We start from the raw sequence: 18,977 nt of genomic DNA, 5'->3' as shown, positions 1-18,977 counted from the left end.
TAGTTGAATCTAATAGCGTTCAGCGACAAGATATTACCACGGCGTAACCTGCTCTACTGACCAGTGGACAGACGAGCCCCAGTCATCTATGAGCCCCAGCGACACAGCGGGGTGGAGATTAACCCCCAGGCGCCGGATCCAGGTGGCCGCGGTATGAATCCCAGTCCTGTTATGCATTAACTACGCAACTTTAGACAAGTTACGTATGGCTCCCTGTGCCTCACTCTCCTTATTTGCAAAACAGGAAAGCAGTACCTGCTCTGTCAGGGTTGCCATGAAAACAGTCCCTCCGGTGAGGTGCTATCCAACAGAACTTACTGCAATAACGGAAGCAGTCCATTCGCTGCTGTCCAGTAGTCACTGGCCACACTGAGCACTTGGAGGGTAGTTGGTATGTCTGGGAAACGTATCTTTTCCCTTTTGTTTTTTTAGTTTGAATTTAATTCAAATTTCAGGGCACCTGGGTGGCTCAGTTGGCTAAGCGTCCGCCTTCAGCTCAGGTCACGATCTCATGGTTTGTGGGTTCGAGCCTTTCGTCGGGCTCTGTGCTGACAGCTCAGAGCCTGGAGCCTGCTTTGGATTCTGTGTCTCCCTCTGTTTCTGCCCCTCCCCCGCTCATGCTGTCTCTCTCTCTCTCAAAAATAAATAAACATTAAAAATTTTTTTGAATTAATTCAAATTTAAATAGCCACATAATGGCCGGGGTGACCCTACCGGTCAGCAGAGACATAAAGCAATTAGAACCACACCTAGAACTGGGTGCTTGTTCCCACTCTTACTACAATACTCAGAATCACCCAGACAGGTGTCCTGGGCTCCCACACGCACCATTATGGGGTCTGTGGGGCCTATTCTCGCTTTGCACTGCAAGAATGACCTAACAGTTTAATCCCCACTGCTATTATCATCACACCGTCCCATTTTCTGTCTTCCTAGCATTTATCTTTCTTATATTACCAGAATGCAAACCGCACAGACACAAGTGCCGGTCTGTTCCATGCTGTATCAGGAGCACCTACAATAAAGAGCGCCTCCCTCTAATCATCCGAGGGGCCCTTTGAGAAAGGGTTCTCTACAGTGGGAATTAGTGGTGCTCTCACCCAATCTCTGGTCTGACACCCTCCCGTTAGGGTAGCGTGTTTTGTACTGGTGAGGTGAGAGGGTGTGGAAATATTTCTCCGACTGGCATGGGAATAAGGCAAAGGAAGGAAGGCTGGCTAGTTCATGCATGCCTTTGGGGAGTCTCTCTAATAAAAGACCAAAAACACGATCAAGCCACATAAAAATGAAATAAACTTTAATTTCAGTGGCAGGGACAGTGTGGGCTTGTTCAGGATATTCCATGGAGTCTGTGACCTACGGGATCTTGTCGGGGCAGCTCACCTACACGTGGAAACATCATTTCTGTTACGGGCCAGCCACGGCAATCCCTGGTGCCGACGCCAGCACAGCATCGAACTCAGATGTGGCTGTGCCGCGCACAAACCAAGGGCTCGGTCCACACCCGAGGCGCTTTCCGGTGGAGTCTGAAACTTAGAGATCAGGAAACGCTCATGCCACGTTTGGACGAGGCTCTTCCTGGTCGGCGACGAAATGAGGAAAACGTGGACAATGCAGCAGGTTTTCTGTAAAGCTGACTTTATTCCGTGCACGGGACAATTCTTCATTCTCCTTGTCCCATTTCCCAATTCGAAAGTGCACTGTTACATGATTCTAAAAGCCTGAGAACCACTCGAGTCACCAAGAGGTCCCAGTGAGCGCCAGGAGCTGACCCATCGTCATCGTTTTGTTTTTTAATTTATCTTTGGAAGCTGACAACGCCTATCAGAACGGGCCGAGCAACCCGTCCTCCTTTCAACTACGTGCCTGGTGGTCCTACATCAAGCCAGCGTGTGCTCTAAGTGCCCGCTGTGCCCTCAGTCTCAGGCCTGCCGCTGTCGGGGTGTGAGACTCAGCCGCTAAAGCACAAAGAAAACAAAGTCTAAAGGACTCCTCACAAGGTATATGCCGAGTACAGCAAGTACGACGACCCAGGGAGGTGCACCTGCCGCGGCGTCCGGAGCTCTTTTTTTACCCGCCTGTCTCCCACATGAAGCCGTACCAATCCCGGGGAGGCCGGGTCCCGGTCACCCGAGCACTCCCGGTGCTGTCCACACTGCCAGGCATGCGGAGGCGCCCGGTGAGCGCTGAGTGGAGAAGGGCTGCAGGGGCAGAGAAAGTTTGGTTTTGAGGAGGCAGCCACGAGGGCTGAGCCTTAAAGAGGGGCTGGGTTCACACAGAAGGGGGCATTTCTGGTGACGTGAGTATGGAGTTTTAGTTAGGAGTGGCAGTGACGCCACGTCAGACATGGAAGGAACGTTCTGGGGAGTGGTGGAAAATAAGGTTAGGTAGAAAAGCCAGGGCCAGATTTTAGTTGCTTATCAAAAGCCTCTCAGAAAATTGGAAATTAAAGAGAAAGAAAATGGGGGGGGACACTGAGATTTTAGCCAATAGAGGCAAAACCTGTACTAAAGAGCGTTTAGTCTAGTGGGGCTGTTGCAGGATTGTGAAGGCAAGAGCCCTGACAGCACGCCCTCCTGCTCTGGGGAAACGGCATCACACAGAAGCACCTGCACGGAGCGTTCGTGCCTCGCTATGCCCTTTATACACACTCTCAGAAGTAGACACGATTATCCTCATCTTCCACACTAACAAGCTTCGACGAGTTCAAGAAGTTTCTTACAGTCATAGCTAGCCAGCGGCAGGGCTGGGCTTCACCCCCAGCCCGGCCGACTCCGAGGCCACTCCCTGAGCCGTGGACGCCGCTGCTCTGCCCAGACGAAGGCAGGGATGCACGAAGGCTTCAAAGCGCGTGCCCTGCAGACGCACATCACTTGCCCTGTTAGTTCACTTGTCCATTTGTTCAAAGTCCTGTTCTGCCCTGTTCTTTCCCCGTATTTTAAGTTTTAAGCTTCTCAGGTCTATTCTTTTTTTTTGGGGGGGTGGTGCTAACTAGAACTCCAGTGCTTACTCTTGAGGATGCTGCTCATGAAAAAAAAAATCCCAGAAGAAGAGAAAATGTTTTTCATGATAAATGTTCTTCCTAAAGCTGCACTTCCTAAAGCAGACACTTCTCAGTGCCTGGGTTAAGAAGCTAGCTGGGTTAAAGAACCACAACCTTATTCTGCCCTTCTATCTGGAAATGTGTACTTCTGTTTCACTACCAAGCAAGTATTTTAAGACAACTGGACTTTAGAGAATGTTGCTAATTCACTTAAAATGTAACTTTTCATTTCTAAAAGTTTGCTTTTCTAATTGGTTACCTTACTGATAATTTATTGTTTCAGTAATACAATTTCAAGCGACATTTCTCTTTTTTTTCGGGGGGCAGGGGCAGCAGGAGAGGGAGAGAGAGGATCTTAAGCAGGCTCCATGCTCAATGCAGAGCCTGACTCAGGCCTTGATCTCACAATGAGATCACGACCTGAGCTGAAACTGAGTCGGACACTTAACCGACTGAGCCGCGCGGGTGCCCCCGAAGTGACATTTCTTTTGTGAAGATATAGAAACCTTTAAGGTCTTGGTTAGTTAGAGAGGGGCCTGGGATTTCCCTCTTCCTACAGAAGAGATGTAGACACTGACAAATTCCTTATTTGGAGTTTTGCGTGTGCCCATCCAAATCCACCATCGGTGCCACACCCAGATAGCTGCACAGAATGGGGAGTAGAGAGAAGAAGGTGCCTCCTTGATGAGGTGAGTGGAGCCCGGCAGAGGCTGGGAGAAGTGGTGCCCCTTTGGGTCTTGGTGAAGAGCCGGCCTGCTTCTGCAACCTGACTCTAACCTGCTCTCCAGAAGAGCTTCTTCGCTCTCAGAGAGTCTACACAGCACGTCGTGTACGTATGCTTACAGCATTCAGACTTAAAGGGAGAACTCAGGGATTCCATCCTCTTGATGAACTCCATATGAGAGTTTGACCCAGTTAGAGCAGTGGTTCTCATCCGGGTACGCATGCCCTCAGGGTGGACATCTGGGGCCGTCACAGTGTGGTAAGGGGCACGTCTGGCATCCAGTGGACAGAGGACAGGGACGCTGTGAAACAGCCCGCAGTGGCCGGGACGGCCCTCACACCAGAAACAGCAGTACTGCAGCTACAAACCCTGGGCTCCAGTCCTTCTAATTGGAGGCAGGCCTTTTTTCTTTGGACTTGAGGTTTCCTCTGCTCTCCTCCGGTTTCCCGGATTGCCAGCAAACGGCGCGTGGATGGAGCTCGAGGGACAGACAAGCCCCAGCCACGGGAGGCGTTCTCCCTGTAATAATCTGCTGACCCTGGAGGGAAAGGCAGCTGCGGCGCAAGCCTACCAGGGCACCTGTGAAAGCCTCTCCCTCGCTTCTGGAGCCCCCGGGGGAGGCGGGTGTGCGCAGAGGCGCTGCTTACCCAGCTCACCATGCTGGTCACAATATGCGCGCGTCCTTTCTTTTGCTTGGAAGGGAAGGGCCGCGTGTAAACTCCGATTTGTTTAAGAACATAAGTTCTTGTCTTTAAGTGTAAGATGCTGTTTTGCCCCTATGGATGCTTAAGTGAACCGAGAAGTGAAGGGAGTGAATGTGAGAGAATTCTGGAACCCCACGTAGGGACCCCAGGATCATGGTTATAAAAGTGAGGTTTCTAGAGATGTTAAATGGATGGATTAAGGTTGACCCAACATGCACTTTCCGTGGGAGTACTTTCATCTAGAACAGCTAGTGAATCTCTAGGAAATTTTGATGATTACAGGCTTTAACGTTTCTTGAATGCAACGGAATTCCTGTTTTTAAGGAGACCACTAAATACTTATATAAAGACTGCCAAGAAATTTACAAAATCATGCCAAAACTCCTTATATTTTATGTGTATTAGCACTTTAAGAAAAGCTTTCCAGGCTGGGAAAAATGAAAGAACAGGCTCCACGATCACCAGGAAACACTGTTTATAAAAAGAGCCATAATTTAAACTTTGTTATTTACACAAACGTATTGGAGAAATTACATAAATTAGTATTGAACTGGTAAATCTTAAAATGGCTTTCTACTTGGAAAAGGTCTCTTCCAAAGTAAAAACAATTGTTAAAAAAAAATCCAACTTTAGAAATAAAATTTAAAGATACAAGTACAAATCAAAAAGCCACCCCTTTTAAAAAAAAGTGTTCCAACATAACATGGAAGACAGCATAAAAGAAATAAGTTATTCAAGTGCCCTCAGGACAACTGAGGCAAATCCTCTGATGGTTTTGTGAACTTGGGGGTGTAAAGGAAGGGCCTATCTCCCTCGGTGGGGTGCGGGGGGCACACAAAGCATCACACTTCATTTTCTCAACAAAGCAAGGGGGGACACCTGGAATACTCCAATGAATACAACATTACACATCCTGCTATCGCAGAACTGACCTGTGGGAGTGGGGAGGCACAGACAACCCTACACACATTAATTCATACCAAAAAGTAGGATATTTGCACAAAGTCCAAATTAAATTGTCCTTCATAAATCCCTTACAGTTGCCTTGCAAATCAGCTCACGGTCACCAAACCATCATTTAAGAGTAGGTAAATCTAAACACGAGCATACAACTGACAAGTGAACTACGTCTTGAGAAACTAGTATAATTTGCTTTTTAAAAATCTTAGACAATATTACATATAGGATAAGATTATTCAACTTCCATTAGCTAAGTAATGTTTTAAGATGCCGTATTTCTTCTGACAAATTCTTAGTCAACAACTGCATTATTCTTTAATGTAAATTATATTTTCTAAAACCCCTACTTCCCTTTGTACTAGAAGACTGCTGAGATAATTAGTTAATACTCTATATTTACAGAAAGATGTATGGAGAAATTACAATTCAAACAGGAAAAAAACAGACCTTATCACCTCACAATCCCCATGGGTCATCTGCTAGGTACTTCTGAGCACTTATTCTTAAAGCTCAAATTAAGATGGTAAAACCAACTGATGTATCGTGGACATCTGGTATATTTGATAACATTTACAAACCACGATTTTAAATCTCTACTATACTATCATTTAAATAAACTGTTTGGAATGACTCTGTGTGTCCGATATATTAAAGCAGATCAATAAACACTTGCGTACAATTGGGGGGGACAAGAAAGTTAGTCTCTGGATGCAATCTGTTTTCAGCAAAGAAGAATCTTTATTCATCTCTGCCTCTGCACACTCTGTCCAGAAGACAAAATGTACTGTCCTCACTGGAATATGCAATCCCGCTTGTCTTTCTCACTCTTTTTTTTCTGACTCTCCTTCTGACTACGGACAGTTGTGAAAATAGTGAGGCCTTCTCGCTTGGGGAGGAACTCGTTTCTAATGGTGCTTGTGTTACCCTCCACTGGGGGCTGTTTTAGAACCATCTTTCTTTTGGGGAATAATGTGATCCCAGCTATCTGTTGCCAGTCATCTGTTTCAGACTGAGCAGTTTCTTCTGGAAGCGCTTCCCCATGCTGTCCCTGTCCCAGACCAGGCTCCCACAGTAAAAGGGCCTCTGGAGTCTGGCAGGGAGGCCTTGCAACCACACCATCCCCCAGAGAGCTCCTTGACAGCTCCAGAGGACTTAGTTTTCTCATCTTGCTCCTGTGCCCCATAGCCTGGTACATACACGGGAGAGGATGCCAGGGATAATTAGACATGAACGGTATGCTCCAAATTTTCCACTGTAGCTCAAGAGTATTTTATGAGCCGTCCTATTTGTCAGGCTCACATTGTGGGGGTGGGAGACAAGAACCATAAATGCAAAGAGGGTGGCTTCTCTATACCTTTGGGGTGGATGGCATTTGTAAGCATATATTCAAATTTGTTTTGTTCAAATGAAAATGGTTTTAATGTAAACATTTTAGCAATTTCACCAGATGTAGAAGATACCCACATACAAAGGCTGTCACAATGACTGCCAAAAGGACTTCTGAAATAGTCTATGTCCAGAAACTTGTCACATTAAGTGTGTCTGTTAACAGGAGACCACAATTCACAGGTCAGAGTATAAAAAAAAGTTCTATCACGCCCTACACACTCATTCATTTACGATGAAACTGAGAAAAATAATCTGGCAAGATTTTGCAGAAACTGGATAGAAGTGGCTAGATAGATGTCCTACGTATGGATAATGAATATGAGACTTTTAACACACAAAAATCCAGGGCCTTCGCCTAAAAAATGGAGTGGGCTCATAAGACTTTGGGTTACCGCCCAAAGGCATAACATTAGCGTGCTAGATGACGCAGGGTCCTACTGGCGGGCAGCGTGGATGAAGGGTGCCCACGTGCTTCAGTTGCAGGTGCAGGAAGCCTAGATGACCAGGTTCACTTATATCAGGGTTCATCAGTCCATGATCTCACTTTGGCTTTCCTGTAGAGACTTGGAAGTTCTGCAGGTTACTGATACCAACCAGGGACGCACAGCAACTCAGCTAGGAAGACAGTGGCTCCACTGTCTAACGCTTTCTAACTGCACTCAATGTTCCTTCAAGGCCAGGGATGGGTAATCTGCTTCCTGGTTGAACTTCAGACATGTGGTGATAACCTGCACAGGAAGGTCTTGGTAGCGTCCCGAACTTCCTTTGAAAGGCACTCTAACCACAGCCTGCTGGTGGGCAGAATTCAGTGCGTTGTTCTAGAATTAGCCAACGATTGCCCCAAACTGTTCTGAGTTCCAACCTACAACCATGGATGAGACCTGAGAACACCTCCACACAGATAGCATTCAACCCACTTGTCACCAAAAAGGTCTCATCTCTGGCTTTACTTGTTCCAACTTAGATTTTTATTTTATTTCTTCCTAAAAAAAATAACCTTTGCCTTCAACAAGGTTTGGCTTTGTCTCCGAACCAGGTACTAATACCGTAGCATCGCTAATACTAATAAAACTCCTGTCAAAAACTGACTTGACCGCTTTCTTGACGGGAACGAATTCTACAACTTGAAACCCTACGCAGCAGGGAGGCCGAGGAGGATTACATATCCTTTCTCCCTATCAAACAAGACCGTGTTCGTCTCTCCCCTGGTGCAGTGCAATAGGGCATATCAGTGAGCAAGCACCTCACTGCCTCAACTTTCTGGTCTGGTCACCGGGACGGAACCGAAAGATAAAGACGATTCATTGCTGAAGACAAAGACTGACCCTCCTGGAGAAGAACAGGCCATACCTAACAGCCCCTGCTATACACTTGTCGGCGGGAACACAAAAGTGAAAAACCAAACAACCTCTCTCCATCTTTCTTACCAATGTGCAAAACAAAGTATTTCCAAAAACTGGATCGGCTCCCACATGCCACAAGCCACTGGAGAGGAAGTAACACAGTGCCTTTCACCTGGGTTGACAGGTGTGATGGCCGGGAGACAGAAGAGTTAAAAGAGCCCTCTTCACTGTCCAGGGTGTGGCCTGAGCCTAACCGCCTCTACTCGCTCATGCTGAGAACACCAGAATAGGAGCGAAGAGAAAAATACGGTGACCTCGGGTTATTGTGTTGCCCAGTGGTGGAACTGTAACCTGGGGAACTAGTGTTTTTATGAATACTCTCTGCATTGCACTAAATAAGTAGCCCTTACAGGGTATAAAGCCACTCACTGCCAGGTGAAATGTGCGATTTCAAGAAAAACAGAATCGTACAGCAATACTTAGGCAACGTTCCATAACAAATTGGGCTTAAAAGGACATCTCATAAACCCTCTTACCTGTACAGTAAATGGAAATGGCACAGGGTGAATTTAAAACAGGTTGGGAAGGAAACCTGAAGAGAAGTAGTGGATCTTATGCAGGCCTAAATTTCATATCTCAAGTGTCGCCAAGGAGGCAACAAAGAGAACAATTATAGCGGCAGAGTCCTATATGCCTCAAATTCCATTACAAGTGCTCGTCTGTCTTTTTTCTCTCCCTTATTGGCGGCTTTAAGCATCTCAGGCTTGCTCTTTTGTTTGGTCCTAACCAAAGGAGTTCCACTGCTCAGTGTTGAGAATTGGGCTTGTGGAAGGAATCTCGATAGAAGAAAACATATTCCTACTTCCTTTACAGCTACAGAAGAGCAGACACTTCTTCCTTCAGAAAGTGATTTCTGATAAAGCGGTCAACTGGGAAGAATCACAAAGATGTGTATCTTACTCTGCTCTCCAAGTGTGGAGACCTGCATGAAATATACAAACTCCCCTGTTTTCTAAGTTCTTAGACAGCTGTGTGATGGCTTCATCGACTGTGGTGAGGAGCTCTAAAATGCAACCTTTGACCTCTAAAAAGGCTGTTTTCTAACTGGCTGCCTTACTTGATAATTTGTTGTCTTAGTTGTAATATTTAAAGTGGCATCTGTGATTTTTTTTTTTCAAAAGTAGAAAGTACACATAAGGCTTTCTTTATTTTTTGGTTGGCCAGAGAACTTGATATGCTTCTCTTTTCCCTTCACGCATGCTTTCATGCATAAAGCATAGATAAATAACGTATTTCATGTTCAAAGTTTGAGTCTTTGTCTTATTTAAATCATACCCAAATTCAACTAGTGGATAAACAGGCACAAAAAGCATGAGACAAACTCATCTACTAAGGAAGGAAACTATTTTTAAAAGGTGTTTTTTTTTTTTTTGAAAGGTTAAGCACATGCATACATTAATTCAGAATTGTTTTTCCTTCTAACTTCTTCCTCAACCAGAGAGGTCAGACGCCGGTTTAACTCAATTGGCCTCGTGACCATTACGCTCCACCTAAATCCTGGCGCAGAGAACATTCGCTCGGGTACGCTGGTATTCACAGGAAGCTCTGCTCTGCTCCTTGGCCACAGACAGAGTCCTGGCCCCACCAACCCACTTAATACATGGATCGCTATTGACAACCAATAGCCTCTTCTTGATTATGGGTAGATCATCATTCCCAGGATTGGCTTAGCACAAATAGGACACATCTTTTTCTTTTTCAAACACAAAGCTCAAATTCACCTAATCTTTTCAGTACATTCTAATTCTATTTCTCCTCAGCTGTGTTTTACCTTCAGCTGCCAACATATATTTAAAAAACAACACAGACATACTGGAAGAATGTCCAGTGCAACTTCCTGTAGGTGGATATGACTGGATTTTTTTTTGCTGTGAAATTTGAGTCATGTTTGAGTAATGAAATAAACATGAACTAAAATGCAGAGCAAGCACAAGAATCAGCCCTTAATCAGTATCTTTTAAAAAAATAATTTCAGCTCAGAAGAAAATCTATTCACCTTCACAACCTGCTGACTCTGACAAGAATGACTGACATCATCCCATTTTTTAGAAAGAGCTTTAAAGGAAAAAAAAACCTCTTCTGCTTGTCTTTAGAGAAATGGGTAATTTTCCCTTAATTAAATGTTTGTTATAGAAAATAAAAGCCGAAGGAAGAAATACAAATCACGTATAATTAAAAAGAGCCTTTTAAAAGTCTTTTGACTGTGAGAGCGTCTTATTACCTGTAAAGCCCATACACAGGCTAAGGAGGACCACAATCACCTCTGATACCAGATTGGCCTCCACCCCAGTACAAACCTTCCAAAGGCTCAGGGACGTTCTGGGGAGTCGTTATGCCCACAGCTGCAGAAGCCAGCACAAAAACACGAAAAATGAGCCACAGAGCCCTTCAATCCACTGCCTCTGGAATCCCCAGACCCCCCGCCCCCACCCCCCCGGGGGGTTCCTCACACCCGGTTGGGGAACCAGCTTATGTGGAAACTCTGCGGGGAAGGAGAAGCCCCTTCTTTCCACAGCTGGAGGTTCTAACCATAAGCAACGTTGGCTTTTATGTCCAGGTGAAATCTGTCTTCCTATAAGTACTCCTCAGTCGCTTCTGTACTTGGGAATTACTCTAAATAGAACATACAATCCCTTTGCTGCACGACAGACCTTAAATATCTGAAGACAATTAGGGCACATTCGCTTGTCTGCCCAAACCTTTCTGCAGGTTTAAACATCAAAGGTGGAGATGTGAAAATTGATGTCATTAAGGTAGCGCCTACCTAACTGGTCTGGAATGTCAATCTGAGTACAACATTTATTGCAGCTTCAGCATGTGAAGCCCATAAAGGCACCTAGGTGATGACCTTTAAGGATGTCCAATTCAGTACATATAATTAGTCTTAGTTAAAAAAATGTGTGCCCACTGTGTATCAGGAACTTTTTGACTGACCTTGTTCCGGGCAGAAGAAAAAGGCCTGTATCTTTTCTTGTTAGAAATATGAGAAAACGCTTTATCAGCATTTCTTAAAAGCATCAACGTTGTTAACATCAGTATTGTTGCAAATGCCCTCTGCCGCTTAAGCAATGACATTAAAATGAATTTATCCAACGAATCGCAGATGAAACAGTTAAGAACCCAAATGATCTTCCGTCGCAAGTAAAAGGATTTGTTTTTTTATATAAGAATTAACAATATTTTCCAAGAGACCTGTTAGATTGATGTGTTTACATGTACTACAATAAAAATCGGATACACACAAATAACTGTTTTGTACTTTGGACTGTAAACGTAAACTAAACTTACTGAGTAATTACAACATGATGCAGAGAAACAAAACTATTTCATTTTAAGGTGTTTCAGTAGTGTGTGTATATATATGTAGACCCACATATATACACTTGTATAGATCTCACAAGTCTTAAAACCTTTTCCGAAAAATATTTCGTGTAAGATGAACATTTAGCCAAAAGAAATACATAAATTCAAAGCATCTTTGGGGATAAAAGTCACTTTAAACGTGAGCATCTTTTTCCTTACAATTCAACAGCAAGAAAAATGCAGACAAATTCTTGGCGATGTAAAAAAAAAAAAGCCCCCATTTAATAAAACAATAACAATGCTCTTTATAGAAGTCTCAAACCTAAAAATCTTAAAAAAGAACCCAGCAATTCTAGCTTTAACACTCTTACAGGTAGGTTTCTGGAAATGCGTAATATAATAAAGTCCCACGGTCGCGGAGCTTGTGTTTTGCAATGAGACCTATTACTGCAACCTAAATTACGGAGCACGATTATATCTCCTCTTAGGTCACCCCATTTTCGTTATTGGAATAGATCATACTGCTAACTATCAAAGCTTGAAATTAAATAACACAGGTCAGCAGGAACACGTAAGTCAGATCAACCAGAGTCACTCACTGTAGCCGACGGCAGCTCTGTAGTCAAGCCTGGAGCTCTACTGCATATTAGCATTACGCTCAATTTCAGGAATTACAAGCAAATCGTTATTTGGGGTAATCTCCAGCCCACATCAAAGCTTCAGAAAAGGGCTGTAAGGTAGATACTTACGTAAAGGGTTATCAGAAAGAGAGACAATATAACTTATCGGGGAGGGTCTCTAACGTCCACAGTGTGTTAAAACGCATTAAAAAGGCGATGTGGATTCAGACGGCCTCCTCCCCACAGCCTCCCAGACAAAGCAGGGCCAGGCCCTCGGGCGCTCCTGGTGCACCTGCAATGCGGATCCCTCACCCCACAATCCCACCCCGAGGCTGGCAGGAGCGGCCCCTGGGCCGGCCGCTCCTGCCCCATCGCATTGGCCTGGGTGCGCGGTGCAGACGGTCCGCAGCCTGGACTGGAGCCCTGGCAAAGGCATCCCCCTCCCCATAACGGGCTGCAAGACGCCGCAGGCAGCCGGCGCGGGGGTCGCTGCGCTTCTTTTCTGCCCTCCTCTCCGCCTTTTCGTGTCTCCCGCACGTCCCCCGACCCCCCGAGGTGTTTCCGCAAGGGGACACCCTTCCCCGTCGGCGAGCCCTGGGGGTGAGACGGGAGGACCCCCTCCCCCTGCAGCGAGGGCTTTTAAAACAGTCTAAATAAATTCCTGTCCGGACAGGTGCCCCCGCCCCCCGCCGGCGCCCGCAGAGCCTCCCCAGAGGTACCGCCAGGTGAGCGGAGCTGCACTCGGTCACACCTCGGGCCCCGCCTCACCTGCGGGCGCGGCCGTCGCGGTCCTTCAGGCGGCTCCCCCCCTCGGCGCGGTCCTCCCGGCGGGCGGCTGCGGGGGCTGGCGGCCCATGGGCGGGGCGGCGGGCGGGGCTGGCTCCCGGCTTCGGCCCTGCCCCGGCCGGGCGGCCGAGGGAGGTCAGTGGGCGCCGCCCGCCGAACGCATCTCGCCGGCTCCCACCCGAGCGCTCGCCGCGGTGCACGCCGGGAGCGGGGGCCGGGGCGGCGAGGCCAGGCCGCGCTGACCGGGCGGACGGCTGAGGCGCCGGCGCGGCGGCGGGTCTGTCTGCGGGGCAGGGCGGGGGCGGCCGCTCGATAGTCACTTCGCGGGGAGGGGACGATGCCCCACTCCCCCAGCTGTGGTGGGGCAGGGGACGGGGACCGAGGGGCAGGGAGGGTCTGGCCGGTGGGACGCAGGCGCAGAGCTCAGGTGCGGCCGCACTGCGGTTGCCCAGGGTAACGCGGGCCCGGGTGGGGCGGGGAAGGAGGAGCGAGCGGGCGAGCGGGAGCGCGCGCGCAGGGCCGGGGTTGCGGGGGTGGGTACCCGGGACCAGCCTGGGATGGGGGGGGGGGGGAGGGCGCGCGCGGGCGGCCGACGGGGGCGGAGGCGAGGGGGGTTGCCGGGGCGAGGGCCGGACGGCGCGCATGCGTGCGGCCCCCGCTCCCCCGGGGCTCGTCGGCCCCGTGCGTGCGCACGCGCGCTGTCCCCCGGAGGCGTCTGGGTGTGCGGAGCGCGCGCGCGCGGCTCGGAGGCGCACCTGTGAGGTGTCCCTTGAGGAGAGGGAGGGTGGGTGCGCGGAGCCCGCGGCCTGGGGCGCTTCATCCCCTCACTTGGAGTGAGTTGTCGGGCGGCCGGGCTGCAGTCTATTTCTTTTCGGGAACGAGGCGGGGGCGGGGGGCGAAAGGGGAGCGGGCTCCGGCTTGGAGGGAGGATGAGTGGGTTAAAGAAAAGAAAAACAACCCATCACTTAGGATGGGCCTCGGGCCGGGGCCGGCCCCTGGGCGTCGGTAGGAAAGGTCAGAGCGCCCCCCCCACCCCCCACCCCCCGCAGCCGGGCGGCGCGGCGGCCACCGGGCAGGCCCCGCGGAGGGCGGCCTGGCCGCGGGGCCTCGGCGGGCCGGCGCGGGCCCCGCGGCGCCGGCAGCGGGGAGCGGGGGTCACAGATGGCGGCCGGGGTGCGCGGCGAGGGCTGGGCAGCGGCAGGGGCGAGGCCGGGCGGAGGCCCCGCGGGAGCCGGACTCCCGAGCCGGGCTCCATTGTTGTCGGAGCCGAGGGAAGGGGGAGCGAGACCGCTTACGAAGCCCGTGGAGCCGCGCCTTGGAGCCTTTCCAGGCGGGTCCCCGGAGAGGCGGTAATGGCCGCGCCGAGGGCTCGGGGAGCCGGGCTGCGGCGCCGAGAAGCCCGGCTGCGTGGTGTGATGCTGTGTGTGTGTGTGCGTGTGTGTGTTTTTAGAGCGCCCTGCGTCCCAGCAGAGCCGGCCGAGCCCCCTGCCCAGGTGATGAGGAAGCCTTCGCGCCCCCAGCGCAGATCGCCGCTGCCGCTGGACGCCTCCTCCATTGTTTGACCACAACAAGGGCCGGATTCTCACCCAGGTAAACCGGATGGCCGCGCAGCCGAGCTCCCTCTCAGCTCCCACCTCCAAAGGAATCCTCTCCTCTTTCAGGACTTGACTTCCGTGTGCTCACTGTCCCCTGCTCCTGATTAACTCCGTATCTCCACCTCCCAGACATTTTCCCATCCGGATTAATCTGCCCGCATCTCTCTGCCAAGTCACCTCTCATTTCCCTCAAAACTCAGCTCCTTTGTGAGCCCTTCCTTGCCGAACTCTAACGACTCCAATCTCTCTAGGAGGAGCCCGCTCTGTACTCTTTCCAGTTGCTAGTTTGTTTGTTGGTTGTCTTGCTGCAACAAAGGAGATCAGGTACTAAAAAAAAAAAAATAATAATAATAATAATAATTTTAAGTTACTGTTTTTTTTTTTTTTTTAAACGAGCGTTGTGTGACGTTTAGACAGTTTCTTGTTTGAACAGGATGGGACCGTTTTTATCGTTTATATTATTTGGTCTTCTCTTTTAGAGAGGCCCCTACTTCCTTTATGGAGGCATAGCTTTTAGAGCAGAAGAGTGACCTTTCTGTTTAGCCCACAGGTTAATTTAAATTAAAAATTTTTTTTTTTTTTAAATAAGTAAAGCAACGTATTTTCTTTGTAAAAATGGAAATAACACAGACATGGTCACTACCGGTCCCTGTCTCCAGAGATGATAACTATTTTATGTTCGGTGTGTATCCTTCTAGATCTTTTCAGATGTGTTTCCGCGTGTGTACTCGTATTATCTTTGTTTTAGCGAGGACTGGTGCACTCTTATCTTCCGGTTTCAGCATCGGGCGTGTTAACTCGTTTGTAAGACCTGCTGCATCACGTTCCGTAGTTTGGGTACACCATAGTTTATTTAGCTGTTTCCCAGATTGGTGGCCATTTAAATTTTAACTTTATTTAAAACAGCTCTTCTGGCGGTGGTTCTCTGGTGAAATGAAATTTTAGTGAAGGGAGCACAGAGCTACACTAATTACAGAGAGGAGGCCTTTAGGATGGGGGTTCTCTTTGGTTAAGAAATTTACATGTGGGACCTCTGCCCCTCCCCCAGTATAATCATGACTCTACTACTTTCAAGTCTTGTGACCTTGAGGAGGACAGTCACTCTAAGCCTCCGGTTCCTTTTCTATAAATGCTAATACCTGCTGGTCTGCTCCTCACAGTTCAGTGACATGATGCGTGTGAAAGTCCTTTGCAGGATGTAAACTGGTATGTAAATGCTGATTTTATTAGCTTTTGTGATCCAAAAGGATTTTTTTATTTGCAACGTGGTGTACGTCATTTTTGACCGGCTGTGTCTGTTACAGAGATCACCAACTCTGAGTGCTCTTTAGTTTGTGATTTTGCTGTAATTTTCTTATCAAGTACCGTTAACCTGTTAGACTTCTTGAAGAGTATTTGACAGAGCATATTTTTCCTAGTGTTGTACATGCTCTAAGAGATAAGACGTATACGTTAGTTGACTGTGAATAAAGTATCAGCAAACAACACTACGCAAAACAGAACTTACTTCCTACTGATACAAATTTGTGTATGTATTTTCCTGTGGCGGCATCAGATTCAGGTTAGCTTTTATGTCCTTGGGGTAAAATGTATTCTAACTGAATTTGCAGGCAGTATGAGTTTTAACCGTTTAAATATCGATTCAATGACGTGGTGGGTATTATTTTAAGATGCAAGAAATACAGTGAGGGGTTTTGTAGGTATTTTTATTTCATTCAGATACATATGAATGCTTGCAATGTGGCCAGCAAAATCAATTTGTTCCTGTTCTCTTGGAGGTTATAATCTATGGGGGTGGAGGGAACCAGAGAGTAAACAACCACACAACTGCACGTACAATCACAAATGGTGGTATCTGTTAGGAAAGTTAGGTAGTACCGGTTACGAGAGAGTGTATATAAAAAGGGGAACAAATTTTGGATGGTGGAAAGAAGGCCCGGGAAAGACTTTTTTGCAGAAATAAGATTTGAGCTGAGATCTGAAGGGTGAGTAGGTGTTAGTGTAGAGTGAAGTGGGGGATAATTTTCCAGGCAGGGGAATGGCATGTGGGAAGGCCCTGAAGGGGGAGAGAGCTTTGCCCATTCCAGGAACTGAAAGAATGGCTTGTGGATGGATTCTGGTGGGTGAGGGGGAAGCGTGGCTAGGCAGGGGGCCAGATCATGTAGGGTCTTGTAGGACAGGTTAAGGATGTTTTATTTTATTCTGAGTGAAATGGGAAACCATTGCAAGGGTTGGGTTTGAAGCAGGGGAATGACATAATCAGATCTGCATTTTTAAACAGCCACTCCAGCTGCTACATGCAGAATGTGGAGGTGGTGGGCAGAGTGGAAGTCAGGGAGATGAGGTTGGCCATTTTAGAAGTCTGTCTGGAAGAGAGGTGATCTTTCCCTTGGAGTTCACAGTGAATTCAAACGGCCACTAAACTATGGGCAGATAGATAGTTTGATTTAAAAAATCCTTATTTCTTATTTTCAAGAAGTAGGCACTTTTTAATGCTAAAGTATACATAGAAATGAAACCAGTTATCCACATTGTACTTAATAGAAAGGTATTAGAGTCAAATTAAAAATTAGGATATTATTTAACAGCTGTTTATAAGTTTTATCAAAGCAGTAATGCATGCAATAAGAGTGAGGGAAGGATCCAAAATGAAAAGAAGAGAAGTATTTGTAGATGCTATCAGCTGCAAAAATGAGAATGACAAAAAACTATCAGACACAAATTGAGGAAGTGACTGGGAACACAATGCATATATAAAATTTATAGCTTTCTGAATACCAAAAATAACCGGGCAGAAACTAAAATGGAAAAGAAAAAAAACAACAAAAAACCCCAAACAGGCTCTGATCACAATGCAACGAAATAACGTAAAACATGTAAGTACAGCCTTATAAAGATAAGTGCAGTCTACCCAGAGGAGACCATAAATATCCTGAAAGATATGAGAGAATGTCTTAAATGAAAAAATAGGCTGTATTCCTGGATGTGATGTTTAAACATTATAGAACTATCCATTTTGGGATAAACTGGACAGAATAATTATGAGTAATGAGGTGGGACAAGTTCTCTCTGATATTAAATGTGTTATAGAGCCACGTTCTAAACGGTGTCATGCTGGCTTTATAACATCTGTACAGGTCACTGGAATCTGTCCAGCACCCCCCAAATACACATGGGAGTGTATAGTAAATGATAAATCATCATGAATGCCCCCTAAATCATAAAGAAAATGTGAGAGCAGATATTAAACATCTGGAAAAGAGGGTTCTGTATGCTGAGGTGGGCAAAGACTTTGTAATCAATCAAACAGACTTGAACTAGAATCTTTTTTTTTTGAAGACTCAAGGATTTTTTTAATGTTTACTTTTGAGAGAGAGATAGTGAGCAGTGGAGGGGCAGAGAGGGGGCGGGGACAGAGGATCCGAAGCTGGTTGTGTGCCGACAGCAGATCTCACGATCATGACCTGAGCTGAAGTTGAACACTTAACCGCGTAACCGACTGAGCCACCCAGGCGCTCCTGAACTAGAATCTTCTAAGTGAAGAAAATATCTGCCGTGCAGGTGTTGTGAGGGAAAGAGGTCGAGATCCTGGTAACTCTGGGGCACTCAGATCTGTTAGTAGTTAAAGATCAGTGGATTAGAGTACAAAAAATTTAAAACTTACATAAGAAGAGAAGGAAAACAAAACCCTAGGATTAGAAGCCAAACCACAAAGTAGGAAAATATTTGTGACAAACATAAGTGAAGACTTAATACCTTCAGCATGTAAAGAACTCACATGGATCAATGAGGAAAATAATATGTCCACACACAAGTGGTTACAGGATGTGGACAGACAGTTCACTGGATAATTTGTTAAAGATGTGGAAAGATGTGTACTGTCACTAACAATCAAATAGTTTGTCATTAGTCATACGAAAAAGTTAGATTTTATTCTCAAGAGCAACAAAACCAGAAGACGCTTAAAAATCAATGCACAAAAACGTTATGAAGAAAAATCTTTACCTAAACAACTGAAAAGCTAACCTAAATAAACGGACAAACATTACATGTTATTGGAGGGGAAAGCATCATTGTAAACACTGAAATATTCTAGAAGTTACACTGCAATTTTAATGTAGTTTCACGTGAAATTCCAGTGAGAATTACTTCTGGACACTTGATAAGTTGCTTCTAAAATTCATCTGGAGGAGTAAATGTTCTAGAATGGCCAAGAAATGTTTTAAATGGAAAAATAGTGATAGAGGATTTGCCGTACCAGATATCAAAACATGCTGTAATGCTGCAGTAATATAAATGCTGAGTGCAGGAATAGGCAGGTTGCTGCATAGAGCAAAGTAGAATCCAGTAATAGGACCTATTTCTATATAGGAATTTAGAGTAGAATAAAGTTGGTATTTTGACACAGTTGGGAAATGATTGTTCATTATATTGTGTAAGGATAAGTGAC

General features: G+C 46.7%; 1 protein-coding gene across 2 annotated transcripts in view; it reads right to left on the bottom strand.

Annotated features, from left to right (window-relative positions):
- Window positions 1–14,585, bottom strand: part of CCDC92 (coiled-coil domain containing 92) — a 30,967-nt gene extending 16,382 nt beyond the window's left edge. Inside the window, exon 1 of one of the 2 annotated variants that reach the window (XM_047088033.1) lies at window positions 14,519–14,585. The gene's annotated coding sequence lies outside the window, so the exon portion shown is untranslated. Of the gene's footprint in view, window positions 1–12,914; window positions 12,983–14,518 lie in introns of those variants that run through there. The other variant, XM_047088034.1, reaches the window with a different exon arrangement.
- Window positions 14,586–18,977: the final 4,392 nt, after the last annotated feature.

The sequence above is a fragment of the Lynx rufus genome, unplaced genomic scaffold, assembly GCF_022079265.1.
Source record: "Lynx rufus isolate CCGP_SWC_20201006 ecotype Redwood Valley unplaced genomic scaffold, mLynRuf1.p SCAF_24, whole genome shotgun sequence".
Taxonomy (NCBI): Eukaryota; Metazoa; Chordata; class Mammalia; order Carnivora; family Felidae; genus Lynx; species Lynx rufus.
Note: the sequence above shows the minus strand (reverse complement) of the source record. Positions and strands in the feature narration are given on the sequence as shown.